Raw genomic sequence first — 19,245 nt, 5'->3', positions numbered from 1 at the left:
ATATAAACGCCGCCGCCTGAACTTAGCAGTTAGCATAAAAGCACTTTGAAAGGCCACAGAGATGCGGCAGCACCTCAGATGCAAATTTAGACGCAACGCTACTGAAATATGCATTTTACTTAAGCCAATTTATCACTTGTTATTTCCCTCCCGCTGCGGCGAGGCCGCGGCGTGGGGGCGAGATGAGCCAGTAATGACCCCGTGATATAGGAAGCCACCTTCAAGGCGCGCCTGAAAGACATCTCCCATCTTCATAAACAATTGAAGCTAATGCGGTAGCGCGCTAAATTCCACCCCTCGTCTGCCTGTCTTCTCCAGACTCTAATTGCGCGGGGAGGTAAACACGGCGGTGCAGTGGGGAGGATGGCGAGTCAAGCGTGAATATCAATCTCGCCGCATCAGTGTCATCTGATGACTTTGACTGAGCCGCGGCGGCTCATTAGCGTGGAGGAGCAGCGCCGCCGCGGGCCGCGATAGCACTCGGCGTGGAGGGCTCTTCAGTACGGGAGCCCGCGTGGCTCAGCCAGGCGACAGGTGAGGGGGCGCGAGACGCCGCCGCCTGGCCACGTCCAATTTTCGGTTTTGACTTCGGCCGGATCGAAGCCGAAATTTCCGAGATCTGTGGCGCCACTTTGAACCTTTTTTTTTAGCGTTTCCTTGCGGTCATTTCAGGTGTGTAACACCTGGCGCATCTTTAGCTTGGCTCCTTTCGCTTGCTCCGCCCATCAGGTATCCCACAATGCATCTGACCTCGGCCAGTGACGGCAGCAATATCGGAACGTTATGCTTCAGTATATCACATGCTAGCTTTAGCCGGCTCACCCGTGTATCGGAATATGATTTTTGTGACCGTGACGTCACCTGAGTCCGTGGACGTCCCGCTCCCACGCGGCGTGGGCGCGGTGGAATTTCCGTCTTTTCCAGGCTAGCGGTTTAAAATCGAGTCTCCTCGCGGCTGCGACTGAGCGAGCTTCATTTTTTCAGAAACCTTTCTGCCAAACTCGCCGAGACGTTTAGAACAGAATAAACAAAACGGAGGAGTTATTCGGATTTATCGGCGAGCCGACCGGGGAGGCTAAACACGCCCCCCCCTTGAATTTTACGATATGTGAGCGTGAATCCCGGAGGTGCGTGAGGCGACTCCTGAAGGAGGCCACTCTGAACCCTGATCCTCCTGCATTAAACATCATCAACTTTTTTATTCATTCCCCCTCCGTCGTTCCTCCTCCTTCCCTTTTTCCCTCTCCTCCGGTTCCCCTCCGTCTCCCGGCCCCCGTCTCCAGTGGCTCAGCAGCGCTGGGCCAGAATAGCGCGGGCCCTGGGTAAATACATATTTATGGGGTGCGTTTACTTCCCTGCACCGAGGGGAAGTGGAAATAGTGCGTTTCCAAGGTGAGCAAAACAAACAACTTCAAAGGAATTTTAATGGGTTTCATGTAAATTCTTTCCCAGCGTCACATGATGCTGCGGAGATTAGCCGGATTGCTAATGAAGGATTCGGCGCCCGGAGCCAGATGACCTGATTATTGTCTGTTTGCTGAGCGGCGGAGTGGATGGAAGCGCTTCTGTCGCCGTTTCAGGAAGAGAGACGTTAGCGTCGTGGCCTTTTCACATCCCGGTATTCCGCAGCAAAGCCGAGCACCCGGCGCCACGTCGCCACGTTTAAGTCTGGATTGTTCCGGATCCTGAGCTCGTCACCCCGAAGTCCCTCCGGCGGACGCGGCCGGCGATCCTCTCGTTATCCGTCTAATGTCATGAGTCAGCTGGCGCCGGAAACGTGGAGACGCCGCGCGATTGGTCGGTCGGTGGGAGGGTGGCGGCGGGGCTCGGAGCGAGGCCCCCTTTGATGTGAGAGATAATTACTTGTGTAGTTAAGTTAATTAGCAAAAAAAGTGCGGAATGAAAGTAGGCTAACTGTCACGGCCGCTGTAGCCGGAGCGGACGCCAGCTGTGAGCCGAGCAGCGGGCGGCGGTCCCCAATTTTGCCGAGAGCTAATGAGAAAGTTCAGACCAGACTCCGGAATTGAATTTATCCTTTTACCTGTAATGATACTGAAAATAATCCCGGCGTTTCCAGCCTGAAAACATTAGCGTTAGGAAGTCTCTTTTTCCTGGTTTGCCGTCACTTCCATGGTCGCAGCGACCAAATCGGAGCGTTCGCTATTGAGTAATCTCAGGAATGCGTGGAGCGTTCGCCTTCGCCGGTGCTCCGGGCAACAGGCCCGGGTCCTGCAGGCAGTCCTGTGGACGGCTAAATTCAGCTGCTCTGCCTCCCCCCTCCTTTTGTAGCCTGTTTAGAATTTCCGGCCATAATATTAATTATTTTTCTGCGTCATATATAGACTCTAATTTTTTGTGTCCAGAAGCCTCGGCAGCACTTGAGGCCGACCTGTTGCCCAGGTCCCCGTCTTGCATGTGCATCCAGGCGGGGTTAAATCCGCGGGAGCCCCCCCGGGGTGATCCGACTCCGACTCTGACTCTGCGTGCGCACAGATGCGCGTCTAAGTAGCTTCATCCCGACTTGCTCCGCGTCGCCATCCTGCCACTTCCCAAGGACACTGTGGTGATTGACGGGGCTTAATGTGTATCTTGCCAGAATTGGATTTGATCCTGGGGGCTCTGCCGCCAGGGCGCTCTGTTAGATTTACAACCCCCCCCCCCACTTCACCCCCCCCGGCGGCGGCTCTGTTGAACAAACAGGAGCAGAATAATCTGGGCTGGAGCCGCTACACATCATGTTTTATTTCTTTATCTTTGTTTGCGTGAGCCAGAGAGGATCGGACCAGGGTGGTTCCGACCCCCCCCCACCCCATTTGGCTCCTGGTTAGCTCCACCCACCTTTGTTGGACCTCCCAGCCCCCCCCCACTGGTCTTGTGAGGAAGCGGAAGTGGAAACAGTCAGCTAAGAGGCTAAAGCCTTATAATCCGATCAAAATGGAATTTCTTAAGAACTTGGAACAATAAGAGTGTCTGAGTCCCTGTTCTCCTGAGGGGGAGGGGGGGGGCTGTTGATGCCACCACATACTCCTTTTTTTGCCCCCGCTGCTTTGCGTCGCCCCGCGCTGTTAAATGATTAATGTGGAAAATAAGAACTTTCTCCGTGTCCCCTTTGCCTTTTCCACTTCCTCTCATGCTATTGATTGTAGAACCCAGGGGACGGACTCGGGTCGACCCCCCCCCCCCCCTCCCCCCATCGCAGGTGTATATAAATTATAATTACCTGCGATGTTCTCGCGAGGCTCGATCCTCCCGGCGCTCTCGGAAACACAGCCGAGACGATAAGGCGGGAAAAAAGCTCGGCTAAATTAAACATGTCCGTTTTTTAATGGAGTTTATTTACTCTGTTGTGTTTACCGATTAATTTCAGCTATGATATAATCTGCGTGTGTGTGTGTGTGTGTGTGTGTGTGTGTGTGTGTGTGTGTGTGTGTGTGTGTGTGTGTGTGTGTGTGTGTGTGTGTGTGTGTGTGGAGGCTCGGGATAATGCAGAAAAAAGCTCCTGCCACTTTCCACCTTGAAAACAGGAACGTATCACCCAGCTTTTTCCCTGACAGTATCCATCATCGCATCCCATTAAAGAGCGGAGCGACGGTGGACCGAGCAGAGCCGGCGTCGGCTAATTAAAAGTATTAAGCGGAAATATTGATTCCCTCAGAAGGGCTGCTTCATTTTGCACGCTGGAGGTGCTTAAGATACTCACATAAAATTAATTTACCCTGATTTAACTGCTGCAGGTAACAAAAAAAGGGGGGAAAGTGCTGTTGTGGCGAAGAATCTATTTACTGGCCAGGATAAACGTTAGCTTCCCTCCGCTGTGCAAAACTGGCTGAAATGGGAGAAACGGTCTTGATTAGCATTTGTCTTTGGAGGGAGCGGCATTTCTGGGAGCTTTGATACCAGCACTTCTGTCCTGGGGGAAATAAATGCTGGCAATCTGTGTGGGTGGCGTTTCCACTGCACTTAAAAGTTCTGGAGAATTTTCTTGGGTTCTGTTGATGACGTTAGGTGACGGATGATGACGCATAAATGAAGGTTATATGGTTGAGGAGACTGTCTGGGGCTGGTTCAGGTCCAGATGGGAACGGTAAAATCATCTTCCCCCCGTTTTTCTCGATATTGTGACAACCCCCGACACATCTCAGAGAGGCCTGGTTCCACCTACCCCCCCCCCCCCCCCCCCCCCCCCCCCACGTCTGATCCACTTAGCTTTTGTTGAATACGCTCCGGATTCCACCGACACTTCGTGAAACCGGCAAAACGCTCCCGACAGTTTTATGGTGCTGTTTGTAATTTGCAGCAGAAATCAATTCCGTTAGCGCTCCGGCGTGGCAGTCGGAGCAGCGGGAATGTTTTCTCCAGCTTTATCGGCACCTCTCACGAGCGGCGGCGGCGAGCCAGGCGGGTAGAACCCGACGCTGGCGGTGATGAAACGGACGCCGGGAGGACGACGCGACGTTAAGACAAAGCTACCGAGCTGCAGCAACAGTCCCGGCCAACTTTGCGTCACCCGTCCGGTTCTTTTAACGCCGCTTCTCCCTCTCGGAGCGCTTTAATCTCCTTTGGTAGCGGCTTCGGAGCAGCAGATTCCTGTAGTTTAGACGTGTTGTTATGGAATTTTGATCCAGGTTGCTAACAGTTATTGTGGCTTCAAACGGATCATGGCGGTTCAAGATTAGCTAGCCTTGGCTGGGCCGGTGTGTGTGTGTGTGTGTGTGTGTGTGTGTGTGTGTGTGTTGTGTGTGTGTGTGTGTGTTGTGTGTGTGTGTGTGTGTGTGTGTGTGCTCGTGCATATGCATGAGTGTTAAGCCTTGGGGTCCATCCATCTGTAGCTGGACAGGACCTGGCTGGTTCCCAGGCCTTTAGCGCAGCCATTAGCGCAGCAGCCACCACAGCGCCGCCACATGCGCGCATGCCTCCGTGAGATACCGCGGGGAGCGACCTCCGCTTGTGCGCGCGCGCCCACGTGCGTGTGAGCGTTGAGGGCACCAGCCCAAGTGTAATAGGTTGATAAATCACCCACGAGCTGGAGTTTAATGAACAGCATATGGAAGCGAGCGCAAACACGCCGCCAAACTAAAACAACTGCTCCAAATTACTTTATTTGCACGACAAAAATCAATTAAAGCCCCAAATCCGTCCGCGGCGCACGGATGCTGCCTGGTGCGTGCAGACATTGGCGTCGGAAGGTGCGAAGGAACGTTTAAAGCCCAAAAGGTCGGCTGAAGGTCAGCGTAAACGGCGAGAAGCAGAAATCCGCCTGATTTTTTTTAGCTCCAGGGAGGAAAAAAGCAGAAAAAACTTGTTAAATCAACAAGCTGCGGTTGCTGGAAATTGGCTGAAACCTCCAGGGCCGCCTCTCAAGAGCGCCGCTTCCATATTTACTCTGTTTGAACGCCATCAACCACTCCGGGCGACCCTCTTTGGGAAGAAACAACAAAATGAAAAACGCCATTCCAGGTTTTTCCAGGGAGGCGGCGGCGTGACAGCAGGGAGGAATCAAGTGATAAGAGTTAGTTAGTGGTGGTCGAGGGCCACCTGTGGTCCGGCCCCCCTCTTTCCTTTGTGGTTCTGAGCCCCTCGCCGGCCGCCGCCGCGTTCCTTCGGCGCTAAAACGTCCCCGGGCACAACGCTATTCCACCGGAGTGAGAGGAACGCCGGAATTTGGTTTGACTTTGCCTCTCAGACCGATCTGCCCAGTCTTGTTTAAGTCTCAGGTCGCCATGGAGCTCCAGTATTTATAGGTGTGTGTGTGTGTGTGTGTGTGTGTGTGTGTGTGTGTGTGTGTGTGTGTGTGTGTGTGTGTGGCGGCTGCAGATTTAGTCGCAACCTGTTGTTGACAAAGATAACGAAAAAAAGAGCTTTTGTAACTTTGAATTAGACTTCAAATGAAATGTATTCCCGGAGTATTCCCAGCACGCTCCCATCCTATCCGTGTGATCCGACGAGGCAGAGACGGAGCAAAGAAGGAGCCTAAAAAGAAAAAAAAAAATCCCACCTGATGGTCTGAAAATAGAGCGTCATTATGCCGGAGCTGGGGAGGATCCAGCCCCCGCCTGCTGATCATCGAATCCCAGCAGTGGCTCCCGAACCGCGCTCTTCAGCCGGAGCGCCGCTCTGAACTTCCACGTTCCCACTGATCCTCCGCTCTTAACTCCACTTTGCTGCCTGTTTGTTTGCGCGACTCCTTATCGGGGGGGTAATTCCGCATCCAGACGGGAGCAAACGGCAGAAGAGACGGGAAAAAGCCTTTTGGAACGCTCCGTCACTCCCACGCAGCTCCCGGCCATCGTGGCGGCGCTGAGCCATGCTAGCTGCTTCCTAGCATCCCTGCGCTAACGCCGTGTGACCTGTCTACGGTTCATCGAGGCTCCAAATTAGCTGCTACCGACCCTGATTAGTGCTGATTAACAGGAAATGGATTGAAATGAAACCATTTATCCACATAATTATCTATTTCAACGTAGCAAACTATTTAATCCACTTAGCGACTCGCGGCTAACTGCTGGAAAAATCCTCCTCTCCCTGAAGTAGCCGCCACTTTTAAAATTTTCCCTCCTTCCAATCAAACCGGATTGTTCTGTTTGTCTTCACGGCTAAGCTAATCAATGCTCTTTCCACCGGCAACGAGACGTGTCCCCACGAGGACAAATGGTCCACGCTGGTAATTAGCCGATGTAAAACACACGCCGCGATCGTCGCCGCCGGTGCAGCTGCTGCTTTCCCGTCTTTACATGCATTCTGGGAAATCAGGCGCTGCAGAGGAAAGAGAGGAGGCTACGCGCGGAATGCCATCGTATATCCCGGCTCTAATTACTTCCCTGCTCCTCCCTGGAGTCTTAGATGGATCCTCAGGAGTCTGGAGTGGAGGATCAGCAGTTTCTATCCCTCTGACGTTCCTCCTCGTTGCTATTAGCTTTCTGTCCGCTCATGCTAATAGGACGCCGCCGTCCTTTCAGGGTTTCACATCTCGCTTCCGCTCATGCAAAATCCCTCCGAACTCAGTCGGAAAAGCAAACGAGAGAGGGGAACGAGGGAAGAAAAGAGGGATGGGCTGGTGAGCGCGGGTTAGCCGTTAGCGTCCCACCAGGGAATGAGAGGGACACAGATGTGTCCAGATGTGTTGACTGGGAAACCTGAGGATGTTTCCATGTTCTCATCCTCGCTTCTATTGTTGGGAAACTGAGGCCGCGGCGGCGGGAACGCTCGTTCTTCCCGTCTGATTTACGTGCACAGGGAAGGTAAAGGGCACGCCGCCACCGTGTCCGCTCGCCTCCTTCCTTCCTCCCAACGAGGCGCCGGCGGCGTGGACGCGTTAAAGCTGAGTTAATGAGCAGGAGGGCAGGAAACAGCTTTAAATGGACGTTAGGAGACGCACAGTTGTTACAAGAACCCCCCCCGGGTGTCCTTGTGTTGGTGGACGTGTTGGACAGATGTCCATGATGAGGGGGGACACGATGAGGGGGGACATGATGAGGGGGGACACGATGAGGGGGGACATGATGAGGGGGGACGATTGCAGGACAAACTGGAGGGACTCAAGGATCAGTGTTCCAGGAAGTAGATACAGCAGAAGGAGAATTTACTGAGGTTTATTTCATTTAATGGAGTTTAGAATCAATATAGAAACGCTCCATCATCCATCCACCCGTCCACCCATCCACCCATCCATCCATCCATCCATCCATCCACCCATCCACCCACCCATCCACCCATCCATCCATCCACCCACCCACCCACCCACCCATCATCCACCCACCCACCCACCCATCCCTCCATCCATCCATCCATCATCCATCCACCCACCCATCCATCCATCCATCCATCCATCCATCCATCCATCCACCCACCCACCCATCCACCCATCCATCCATCCATCCATCCATCATCCATCCATCCATCCATCCATCATCCATCCATCCATCCATCCATCCATCCACCCACCCACCCACCCATCCATCCATCCATCCATCCATCCATCCATCCATCCATCCATCCATCCATCATCCATCATCCATCCATCCATCCATCCATCATCCACCCACCCAGTCTTGCTGCCATCTTTATCTCAGTCACCAGACTTCCACAAACGTGAATTTAAATTCTTGCATTTGGTTGTTGTTTTTTCCCCGAGTTACTTCCCTAATCTCACTCTCTCTGCCGCCCGTGCACCCGTTCTCCGTTTCTCCCTGACAGCAGCCAAATGTGTCACACTCGGCGTCCCATTACCCCTGACGGAAACGGTGAAGCCTCACCTCCTCCTGAGCTCTTATCACTGCCAATAAGAGCGTCGCTGCAAACAAAAATAATGGTTTTCTTTTCCTTTGTTGAGTGAGAACAGGCGCATTTGCACCCATCTGTGTTAGCGATGCGACTTAAACATGGTTCCGGTTCCTGTTTCATGAAAAAGAATCATAAATAAGCTCAGCCTCACTTGCTCCAGTATTTAATGTGAAACGAGGCTCATTTCAGCTCTATTTTTATGTATTGAACACTTACTGGGGTAAGAGTAGAGATGAGGATTGCATGACAGATTATCAGCAGAATGGACCACGAGGGCCCGTACGAGACACTCGATATCGACGGCGTTTGATTAAGTGGCTACTTGCATCACAGAATGAGCTTCTTGCTCTGTTAAACATGGCTCCCCTGATGTGAAGAGAGCCCGAACCTCTTCACCCTTGATAAATCTAAAGTTTACCGAGTGCTCGATGACGTAAAGATAAATGAGCTAGTGCTAATGCTAAGAGTGCCGTGTTCCCCGTTAATTGCACATTAATCGGGCTTCGAAGGGGCGCGGTGTGGAAGGCAGGGAGAGCCGGGTCGCGTTTGCTGGCGAAGAGGCTGGTTTCTGTCGAAGTCTGTGGTAAAAATAGATCCACATCCTGATCCAAATAATCTCTGATATGACTCTGCTGCTGTCGCCGGGAATCAAGAGAGACGAGGGGGAGCTGCAGACGAGCATTTGATCCAGGTCCTCCTCGGTCCGCTTACGCCGACCCAGCCACCCTAAATAACACACGTAACGTCTGAAACCGATGCAAATGCTACCTGTGGCAGCTCGGGACGAGAATAGACGGGTCAGAACTGGACCCACGTGAACTTCTCTCCACATCCAGAACGAACACAAACCCTGGGAATTCGAATCTAAAGGTCATTTGTTTGCATTGTGAAGCCGTGTCAGAAACAAAAGAAATGCATTATTCAGGCGGCCCGGGAGGCCCCGACGGGCCGCCGCCGCGCGCCTCCGCGCTGATCCGATTGGAAGTGATTGTGCGGCGCTACACCTGAGAGCGCAGCTCACTTTTTCCTCCTTTTCCACCGCAGGAAATTGGGAAGCCTGAAGTCAACCGAACATGAAATGCAGAATCAACTCCAACCTGCGGATGTTTGAAAGCAGCGACCGAGCGGACCTGTAATCGCCCCCCCCCCCCCGTGTAAGTACACGTTTAGCCCTGTTCTGTCTTTTAAGCCGGTTTTTGTGGTTGGGCGCATCCGTGCTGCTTTTGTCGCGATGACCTTTCCCCCCTTTAACGACTAAGTTCATTATCAGCGCGTCTCCTGTGTCCTTTCCCTCGTTGGCGTCGGCTGTTCTTCCAAACGTTAGGAGGCGAAACTCCAGGAGGCTGGAAGTGGGAGCGCACGTGTGCACAGAGAACGGTGGATTACAAGCGGCCCCTGGGGCTGAATAAAAGAACACACATCGCCGGAGCGGAGAGCCTCCCCCCGTCGTTGGGTTCCGTGCAGCGAGCGCAGCCACGATAGAACCCCTCACACTTCAGATCCCTCCGTTCACTTCAACACCTCGAGGTGCTGTCGGCACCGCTCCCAACGGGCGATTTGATGTGCTGTCTGGAGAACAGACACTGTTGAATGTCACGGCGCCGTTGAACGCGGAGCGCGTGGAAGCGGCGGAGGGAAAGGGAGGCGGGGAGGAGGAGAGGAGGGTAACGTGAGGCGCTTCATGCTTAAATATAACTCTTTTGCTCCTGCCCCCTCACAATGATCAATATCCCATTTGTGGGTTTTAGGGGCCTCTGAGTTGCTTGGTGCCTCATGGCGTCACTAAATTGCATTTGCTCTCCTCCAACTTCACAACCTCTCCACCGTGCGCGGTGATCGGGCCAAATTTGGAGGTTAAAGATGACGCAGCAGTTCAGACCTTAGCTACCGGGCTTGGTTTGTGGCTTTTTTGCTTAAGCTAACCAAGCCGCGCTGAATGAGCAGAGATTACTGATGCCAGAGTGGATCCTTTTGTATCATTTGTGTAGCCTGAGGTGACTCCCGCGCGCGAGAACACATTTGATTTGATCTAATTGCGACTTTCTTTGATCTGTATGCCTGGAACGCCATAAAAGCAACGAATAAACCTGAGCATCATTTGAAGGTGGGGGGGGTGCGATCATCTCCAGGGATTTTTGGCTGTTGTCAGCACATCTGAGCCCACCGACAGGACAGCTTTATTCTTTACTTTAAAAAAGGGACAGAAAAAGATGACGTGGCGGCGCAACTTTGAAGGCGCTGCGCTGATTAGACCCATTTTAACGTCCTCTCTGCGGACGCTGGTGCACATTTACGGGAGAGTCAGTAATAAAAGCATAGCTAAGCTGGTGACAAGGTGGTGGTGGTGGTTGGGGGGGTGGGGGGGGCAGAACCGTTGCAGCTAGAGCAGATTGCACAGCAGTAGACTGAGTGGGCAACAAATAAATAGTTCTCAGTTCTGCAGGAAGTGCGTGTGATTGGTTTATAGTGATGGCACAGCGGAGTGAGCTAATGGACTGCAGCCAGCAGACATAAACTTCCACGGCTCATAATGGGCCTGTGCCGAGCTACACGTGCCGTTTTTCAGCCCGCCGACAGCTCCGGCAGCCTCCTCTTCTCCTCCCGGCCGTTACATTTGTCACCGAGAAGGGTTCCGAGTAAAGGGGAAGACCCGGAGCTGCCGCTCCCGCGGCTGCGTGTTCGCGGCTCTCCGCGCCCTCTCAATCTTTCGGCGACAGCCTCCGAGCCGTACCGGAGATTATTCGGATCAGGAAGGGGATCTATTTTTACCGGCGGTGGAAAACAAAGCAGTCCGCCTCCTCGACACCAAACAAACCGCGGCTCCTTCTGCCAAACGCACCCCAGACACTGATTACCAAAAAGATGCAACACCAAGCCCCATCTATTATTTCCAATTTCTCCTGCAGAAAGTTAATCTAATGAGCATTATCGGCAGCTAATGGGAATTATAATTAGTCAGATGCAGCAGATTATCTGCGCATAATTAGCTGTGTCTGTCAGCTCCAATTAGCATGACAGGAATTAGAAGACTTTAGCGTTTGTAGCAGGAGAGAGGAGGGAAAGGAGACGGCCAGATAGCGGGAGGTTAGCGGGGAGGGCGAGGGGTGCGTCGGCGTTGGAGGGGAAGCTTTTTGGCTGGAAGCTCTTGTCCTGAGTAGAGGGGATGCGCATCAAAAGTAGGACAGCCCCTTTTCTGTTGGAGCTTTTTTTGGGGTGTAGAGACGAGGGGAAGTGCTCAGCAACAGTTTCTGGGGTCTCCGAGTCAGAGCCGAAGCTTCTGAACCCCTCAGAACGGGCACCCGCCCTTCAAATGTTGGAAAAGTGGACAAAAGTGCCCACGACCAGAACAACAAACCGCCTCTCAATCAGCAGACGTCCCTGGGCGTTGTAGAAGGCAACACGAGCCCGAGGGAGCCGCAGCAGGCTCATGTTCGGGGTTTGAAAGGAGTGAAGAGCCCTGGTGGTGCTCGCTGATTTATCAGATCCTCGCTGACGTTAAGTAACAGCCTGGAAAAGCTTCTTTTGTCAGCTCATTGAATTTAGATGCTTTAATCAGAGGCTTCACTTGCAGAAAGAGGAACAGGGCCTCATCCAATATTCATATCTGAAGTTTTGGGTCAGTCCAGATATCCACACTGATACGGTAATAAAGTAAAACACTAATGAGAACATTACTTTTTCTCATTACCACTATTATCTTTGCTCCTATCTTGTAAGTGCAGTAGCCTGCTTGTTACCATAGGGGGCAGTCTTTGTTGATAGTTGAGACAAAGAGCAGTTCAAATGGATTTTCATATATTCCTCTCTAGCCTAGTTACAGCTAAACAAGATACTGCAAAGTTTTTAATCACTTTTATATCAAAGGAATGAAGGAGCTGACCCAGTGAAAGAGTGCAGGAAGTTCCCCCTAATGGCTTTTGATCGGGAAAAAACCGGTGTTGAATTTGAGATTATCTGGGCGTATTTGACCAGGCCGCATGTGTCGGGAGAAGCAGGGTTGGTCAATAGCCACGGTCAACAACGGGACCAGAAGTCCGTGCAGTCTGGACCATCAACACGGACGCACAAACACAAACACCGATCAGCCAACGTGGCTGCGTGTATGCTAACTCCGACAGGCACCAAACTCCCAAATTGTCCCGCCGACGTGGCGAATCCTGGCGTTTGCTCACCGCCGAAGCTCCAGTTTATATTTACCAAAAGGGGAAAAAACCCCATCGTGCATATGTACGTACGTACACATCAAAATCTGCTCTGCACACATGCCCGTGCAGGCGCAGCCAAATGTTTTCATGCATAAATGTTCCTTAAACCCACGCTCCTCTAATCAGCGCCCGAGGCTCCCAGAAGGCTCGGTGTCACCGCGTTTCCTGTCGCCGGCGTCTCGCAGCGTTGATGTCTTGCTCCTTTGACAGCCGCAGTGAAACTGACAGCGTGATTTGTACTCCAGCACAAACATGCGTGGCAGCATCAATTCCCGCAGTACGGCTGGGAACGGCTCGCCTGGGAATATCCGCAAGCGGGGGTTTTACACGTTTGGGTGGAGCCGGGGAGGGTGGGCGAGTCGGGCCCCCCGCAAAGAGACGTCGGTGCTGACGCTAAGACCGTAAACTGGGAGCCATTAAGCTGCTTCTTCTACATTCTACTGAACACATTCACTTTAATGGGCGTCAGCTCCAGGTTTTAGAGGCTCCTACGTGTTCCTCTGGTAGAATAAGTCGTTTGGAATAGCTACAATTTACTATTGCGATTTAGTTGTGACCCTTCATCCTTTTAATTCAAGCGACAAAATGACATTCTTTAGATTCTGAGATTGAGTCAGACATTTGAAGTATTTGAATTTTACACTGAGGCACTGCAAGAGCTAATGGAGTTAAATTAAATCAATATTTTATTCTTACTCAACCAAAAAGCTGGTAATTAAACAGGAAAATGGTAAATATTTAACTCTAATGTTCACAAAACAAGAAAAAAAAAAGATGTTTGTAGTCCTGTTAAAGGGGAGGAGCTATTGAGTCAAATGGTACCAATGGACTACAATACCCAGAGGACATGAAACACCTGCATTATGTTGCTTTTTGAGATTTGTCCCCCCCAAAATTATGTCTTTTAACACACAAACAGAACTGGTTTAAGCTTTTCTAAGCTGTGGGAGTCATGTTTTACATGTTTTACATGTTACAATAAGCTAAACTTAAAGCGTTTCGCGGCCGTCGTCCCGCCTGTTTCTCCCGTCGTACCCTCCAGAACCACTTTTGGCTCATTTCTGTTGAGACTCTCCTCCATGTCGCCACAGACGTCACCTTCTGGCGTATCCTCGGGTGGATCCGTTACCTTCACACGGCACCGCAGCAGAACCGCACAGCTGATTTACAGCGCAGCCTAATGGATGATGAAACCCTCAGGATTCGTACCGGCTTTAAAAATATGGCCCATGAGCACATTTTGCTGTCTGTTAAGGCTTTCCAAAATAGCCGGGGAGGATGAAATTAAGAATTTACATCATCAGTCACAGCGTTCAGACATTTTGATTGGTAGGCGGGAGAGGACTCGCCGCAGATCGATGGGCGCCTGCGAGGGTGGGCCTGGTTCAGGAGCTCCTGGAGTCGAGTGTGTGTCTTCTGGGCAAAACGTGTGGATTAAAAGAGGCCTGAACTTGAAACAGGAAAGGACGGAGCAGTCAATAACGCACTGATTAATGATAATGGCATGCAAGCCAGGGGGATAATCTTTCTAAGCTCTTTTTATCTAAGGACCGATTGGCTGAAAACACGGAGGACAGAAAGGAAATGTGCCGGTCCCCGGGCCAAGCGGGGGCCCCCAAACAGGATAAATGTTTGTTTGCGTCTTCTCTTTTTATGAGCCTCAGCGGAGATGCAGCCGTGTCGTTGCAGGCGACTGTAATGAGTTTTCGCACGCGTGACTCAGGCTTTGCCAACTTTTCTTTTCCATTTCTGAACCATGGGCAACTCTTTACTGTGCAACATCACGAAATGTCAATAACTGCATTCATGGAGCGATGATTCAAGCTAGCGCCTATTTTAAGGTCCTCCTAGTTTCTTTTCCTTCCACCTGAGTCTTATCATCCGCCCACAGATCCATCGGAACGAACTCTCCGGCACTTTGCTGCCAACTCAGACCTCTGTTATTACGCTAACGAATGCTATCCTTTTGTTGAATCCCCCTCATCACCAAAGCGTACTGAGAAGAATGGAATGGAAATCATGCTTTAGCCCGCCTTCCCTCCATCAGTCTGGCCCATCTGAGACTTGGAAGCTCCGCTAAGAGGCGCTGATCCTCAGGCTCAGGCCTCAGCCACTTGCCCATAGATTTGCCACAACCGTTGGCTAATTTATGCAGCCTCATGGATGCAATTATTCTCTCTGTCCACAGCTCCAAAGAAGCTCTGGGAGGCTGACAGCCTTAAGAAGGGTCGGGGGCCTCTTCTAGCGCATATCTATAGGGCTCGTCATCATCGTGATGATTGCAGATGGATCCTCGGTGAGCAACGCCCGGTGAACCTCAGGGATCTTTCTACCACCTCTGCCTTTTCCTTTCTTTCCCCTTCCCTTCTCCATCCGCCTCGGTCTTATAATTTAAGAAGCCAAGGCCTGACAGTTTATTCACTTTAGCCAGACCGAAAAGACATCAGGCTGAGTGATCAACGGGCAGGAGCCGGGGCACGGCGGATCAATGAGGCCTGGGGCCGGAGGGAGGGGGGCAGGGAGAAGGGCAGAGGGAGGCTTGGACAGGTGGGCTGACAGGCGCACAATCAGCGGAGGAATCGATGGGGACTTTTGCTGAGCTCAGATAAGAGGCTGCGGCCCAGTCCAGGGCGCACGACCAGATCTGTGCTGACGGGAGCTTTTGTTTCCCGTGATCATGAGCTCCGTGCTGCTCGAGGTGACACTGCAAAAAAGAGAGAGAAAACACAAAAGAAGCCATTCATGAAACGGGAAGATAGCATCTGATTGGTTTGTTGTCCTAAGCGCTGCCTTTTGAAATCCCATACCCCCCCCCCCCCCCGCTAATGTGACGTGATAAATGCCCCCTCCGTAATGAAAGTGAGTGCGCTCGTGAGCGTGTGCCGGTCGGAAACATCGATCGGGCACCTTTCATGCCTTTTGTTTATCTGTCCATCGTGGTAATGGCACAACGGACAATATTGATTTGATATGTTGGAAAACAATGGAGACACCCGAGTGTTAGCCGCCGCCTGGTTTTAGCTTTTTCACTCGAGCTGCCAGGTGTTCCCTTTTGTAGAAAGTGGATCTACATTTACAGGAGATTACCAGTAATTGATTCATTGCATCCCCCCCCCCCTTCCCCAGAAAACTGACAACTTGGAGGTAATGCTAATTACTCGCGTCTGTTGTTTGCTCACATTTAACTAATTATGGGGCCACAAAATGTCATTGTTGTTTTTACAGCTTGTTCCGCGGCCTTGAGGTGGAAGCTGTTGTTTTTTTTTAAATGTCTTTAAGATTCAGTGTTAATTGATAACTGTAAAAAAAAAAAAAAAGGGTGTACAAACCGTCTGTCGGGACACGTAGATGAGGAGCAGCGCGTCGCGACACGGACGGGAAGGTGCAGGAAGCGATGGGAGCCCCTCTCGTGGTCGTGGTCGTGGTCGTCAGCACCATCCCGATGTTTAACCTTCCCGTTCCCCTCCTGAGCTGCTGGTAGGTGCTGGCGGAGGAACTGTTTGGGTATGGGGACGCTTCCTGACCCCCCCCCCCCCCCCCCCACCATCCCACGCCAGTCCAAATTGATTGAACCGTATCAGGGAAAGCAAACGGGCGTTTTCTTACTAGTCAGCGAGGGCGGGTTTGCTCTGTTTCTATGTAAACATACGTAAAATAAGGGTCACAGTTAGCTGCCAAAGACCTTAAAGAACACGTCTGTGTCCACATCAGCTCGGGAGGGGGGGGGGGGGGGGGGGGGATACAAGAGAACAGAAAAAAGGGCCCCAGAAGTGAGCTAATTGGAAAATAGCAGCAGGAACTTTGACAACGTGGTCGTTCTTTCTGCTCGGAGTGTCGCAGCACGCTCACACGCTCACACGCTCACACGCCCGAGTCTTGGCACATACGTGCGATATGTGGCAACGCAGCGAGAGGAACTGCTGAATCCGTACCCGGTCTGTCGCCGCCTGCTGCGCGTCTGATTTAGCCGCGATGGCGGGCGCGCATCTGTCGTGCCCAAGAAGGAAAGCAATCTGGCTTCAGGGTTGTGGACAGAAGGGCAAGTGTGAAAATACACGCGCCATATTTACAAATAGAGGCCGTCAGAGGGAGGCGGCGTCACCAGAAGGAGCGAATGTGAAGAACACTCGCACTTAATTCAAGAGGAACGGGAAGTTCAGTCTCACTTCGAAGAGGAATGTGTGATGAATAATGCAGTCGGCTGCCCATAAAATCCAAGTTAAACGGCCCAGACTCGGAGCTTAAGCCTGGAAAAATAAGGCTTTTATTGACGCACGGGCATCGTAACTGCATTTCACAATCTGCCACGCCGCAATTAAACAGACATGATGGGAAACAAAGTAGCGCCATCACCGGCTGTGACCCCCCAGCACTGGAATAACGAGGGTTCAGTGAGTTTAGCTGTTCACAGCTCGCAGTCTCCCACATTCTGCTCACACCTCTTAACAAACATACGCCACACACCTGTCATGCTATCTGACAACAGTGTGTTACCCTTCCAAACAAGTTGATCTGGGGGGAAGGGGGGGGGGGTCGGAGCCTTCATCACACCTTTGTATGACACGGAGGAGTCAGCAGTGATGCCTCGGGTTTATGCCTGTGGGGAAGCAGCATAGCAACATGCTAATAGCCATCAAATGATGGATACAGTGGTGAAGCGAAAGGCGAAGCTCTCGATTTACCAGTCGATCTTCGTTCCTACCCTCACCTATGGTCATGAGCTTTGGGTCATGACCGAAAGAACAAGATCACGGGTACAAGCGGCCGAAATGAGCTTCCTCCGTAGGGTGGCTGGGCTCTCCCTTAGAGATAGGGTGAGAAGCTCTGCCATCCGGGAGGAGCTCGGAGTAGAGCCGCTGCTCCTCCGCGTTGAGAGGAGTCAGATGAGGTGGCTTGGGCACCTAGTTAGGATGCCCCCTGGACGCCTCCCTGGTGAGGTGTTCAGGGCATGTCCCTCCGGTAGGAGACCCCCGGGAAGACCCAGGACACGTTGGAGAGACTATGTCTCTCGACTGGCCTGGGAACGCCTGGGGATCCCTCCGGATGAGCTGGAAGAAGTAGCTGGGGAGAGGGAAGTCTGGGCTTCTCTTCTTAGGCTGCTGCCCCCGCGACCCGACCCCGGATAAGCGGTAGAGGATGGATGGATGGATGATGGATACAAGTTTGATGCTAATTAGATTGTTGAGCGAGACCACAAAATAGAGGTGTGTTTCATATTCCTTGTTTTATCCGTGGAAAATGGCACTTGCGAACAAACCCTGGGTGATTTTGGCAGAACAGATGAAGTTGGGAGGTGCGTGTTTGTTGGGGCCCAGTGTTACGTTTCAGACTCCTGGGACTGGAGCGTGTCACCAGGATGCATTGCACCGCCGGACGTGAGTGACAGTGATGGGTACTGTGGGCCCGGGATCCGGAATTTTCTACTTTTCTCAATTCCCCTGGCAACGCCTCCCTCTCCCTGTGACAAGAGGAAGAGATGTCATGTCGGCTGAAGTGCGACAGTCTTCATTTTACTCATCAACTCAGTCACACTTTCTCTCTCTTTTCCAGCCTTCTGCCGCTCGGCTCTGGCCAAAGTTCCTTCTCTTGATTAACCTTATATTTGTCTCTCAGATCTCATTTCCCACCTTTTGTCCCTGTCTCATTTGTGTCTCTCTACCTGCTCATTTGCTTCCTGACACCTGTCCGGCCTCGCTGCCTTTAATGTGGTTTGTCCTTTGGTGGTCTGTGCCATTTCTGCACATAGAGCAAGGCGCCCGCTCTCATAGATGTCGCTTTGATCAGGCACAATTTGTCCACATCAAAGACAGCGGCTACACGGGAGGCTGGGACCTTGCTGTTCCCTCTTCTGAAATAGAATCTTTTATCTGTAGAAGGAATTTGTTTTCTAGTCGGCTTATTCCTAATCATGATTACTGGGCTCTATCTCCCCGATCTCCAGACAGGGGAGACAAACGCTTGTTCCTAGAGGCAGTTCACTTTTCTCCAAGCGTCTGTATTTGGGCGGTCAACAATTAAAGATTCAGTGTAGCAAAGTAGGATAGTGGTTATTACTCCTTAAGTAATAACTGTCAGGCCCCACCTCGAGCTGCGCACTGCGAAACCGATGCAACACTCTGTGACTCGGCGTTGTGAATTGAACATCAGCACCGACACATGGATAATGTATGCATCCGTACCGTAAGCTAGCCTGTATGACACACACCCCTGAGGGGCACTTTAGAGTCCTTTCATGCATGTTTTTGGTACAGGTGAGAAAATCCAGAGGCCCAAAGCTGGAATAGAACCCTGAACTTTCTTGCCAACCACTGACACCGTTTTCCCCCTTTCCAACACTGGGCGCTCTTATCGCATAGATTGCACCTCAGAAAGCCCTCTACCCCTTTTCTTCTCTGACTGTCTCGGCTTCAACTCAGCCATTTATTTTTTTGTGAAGACAAGCCAATCTTGTTTTGTGTGTGTGTGTTCCTGCCTCAAAAGCCGCCTGGCTTACCTCTTGATGAAACCCATACTGGCCCTTCAGCTGATAAGGTAAGGCTGGCAACGGGATAGATCCATCATTCACCTACTTAACACACTCACACCTAAACACCTGTGTGTATGTGTAACGGTGTGTGTGTGTGTGAGAGAGAGAGTGTGGGGGTAGATTTCAACAAGGCTAGGATTAGAACATATGAATGGAATCAGATCGTCTGTTGCCACCCTATAATCAAGCAGCCCAAACAAAAGACCAGTTCATTTAGTGCTCCTAATTCCTACT

Source organism: Takifugu flavidus, chromosome 22 (genome assembly GCF_003711565.1).
Source record: "Takifugu flavidus isolate HTHZ2018 chromosome 22, ASM371156v2, whole genome shotgun sequence".
NCBI classification, from domain to species: Eukaryota; Metazoa; Chordata; class Actinopteri; order Tetraodontiformes; family Tetraodontidae; genus Takifugu; species Takifugu flavidus.
Note: the sequence above shows the minus strand (reverse complement) of the source record.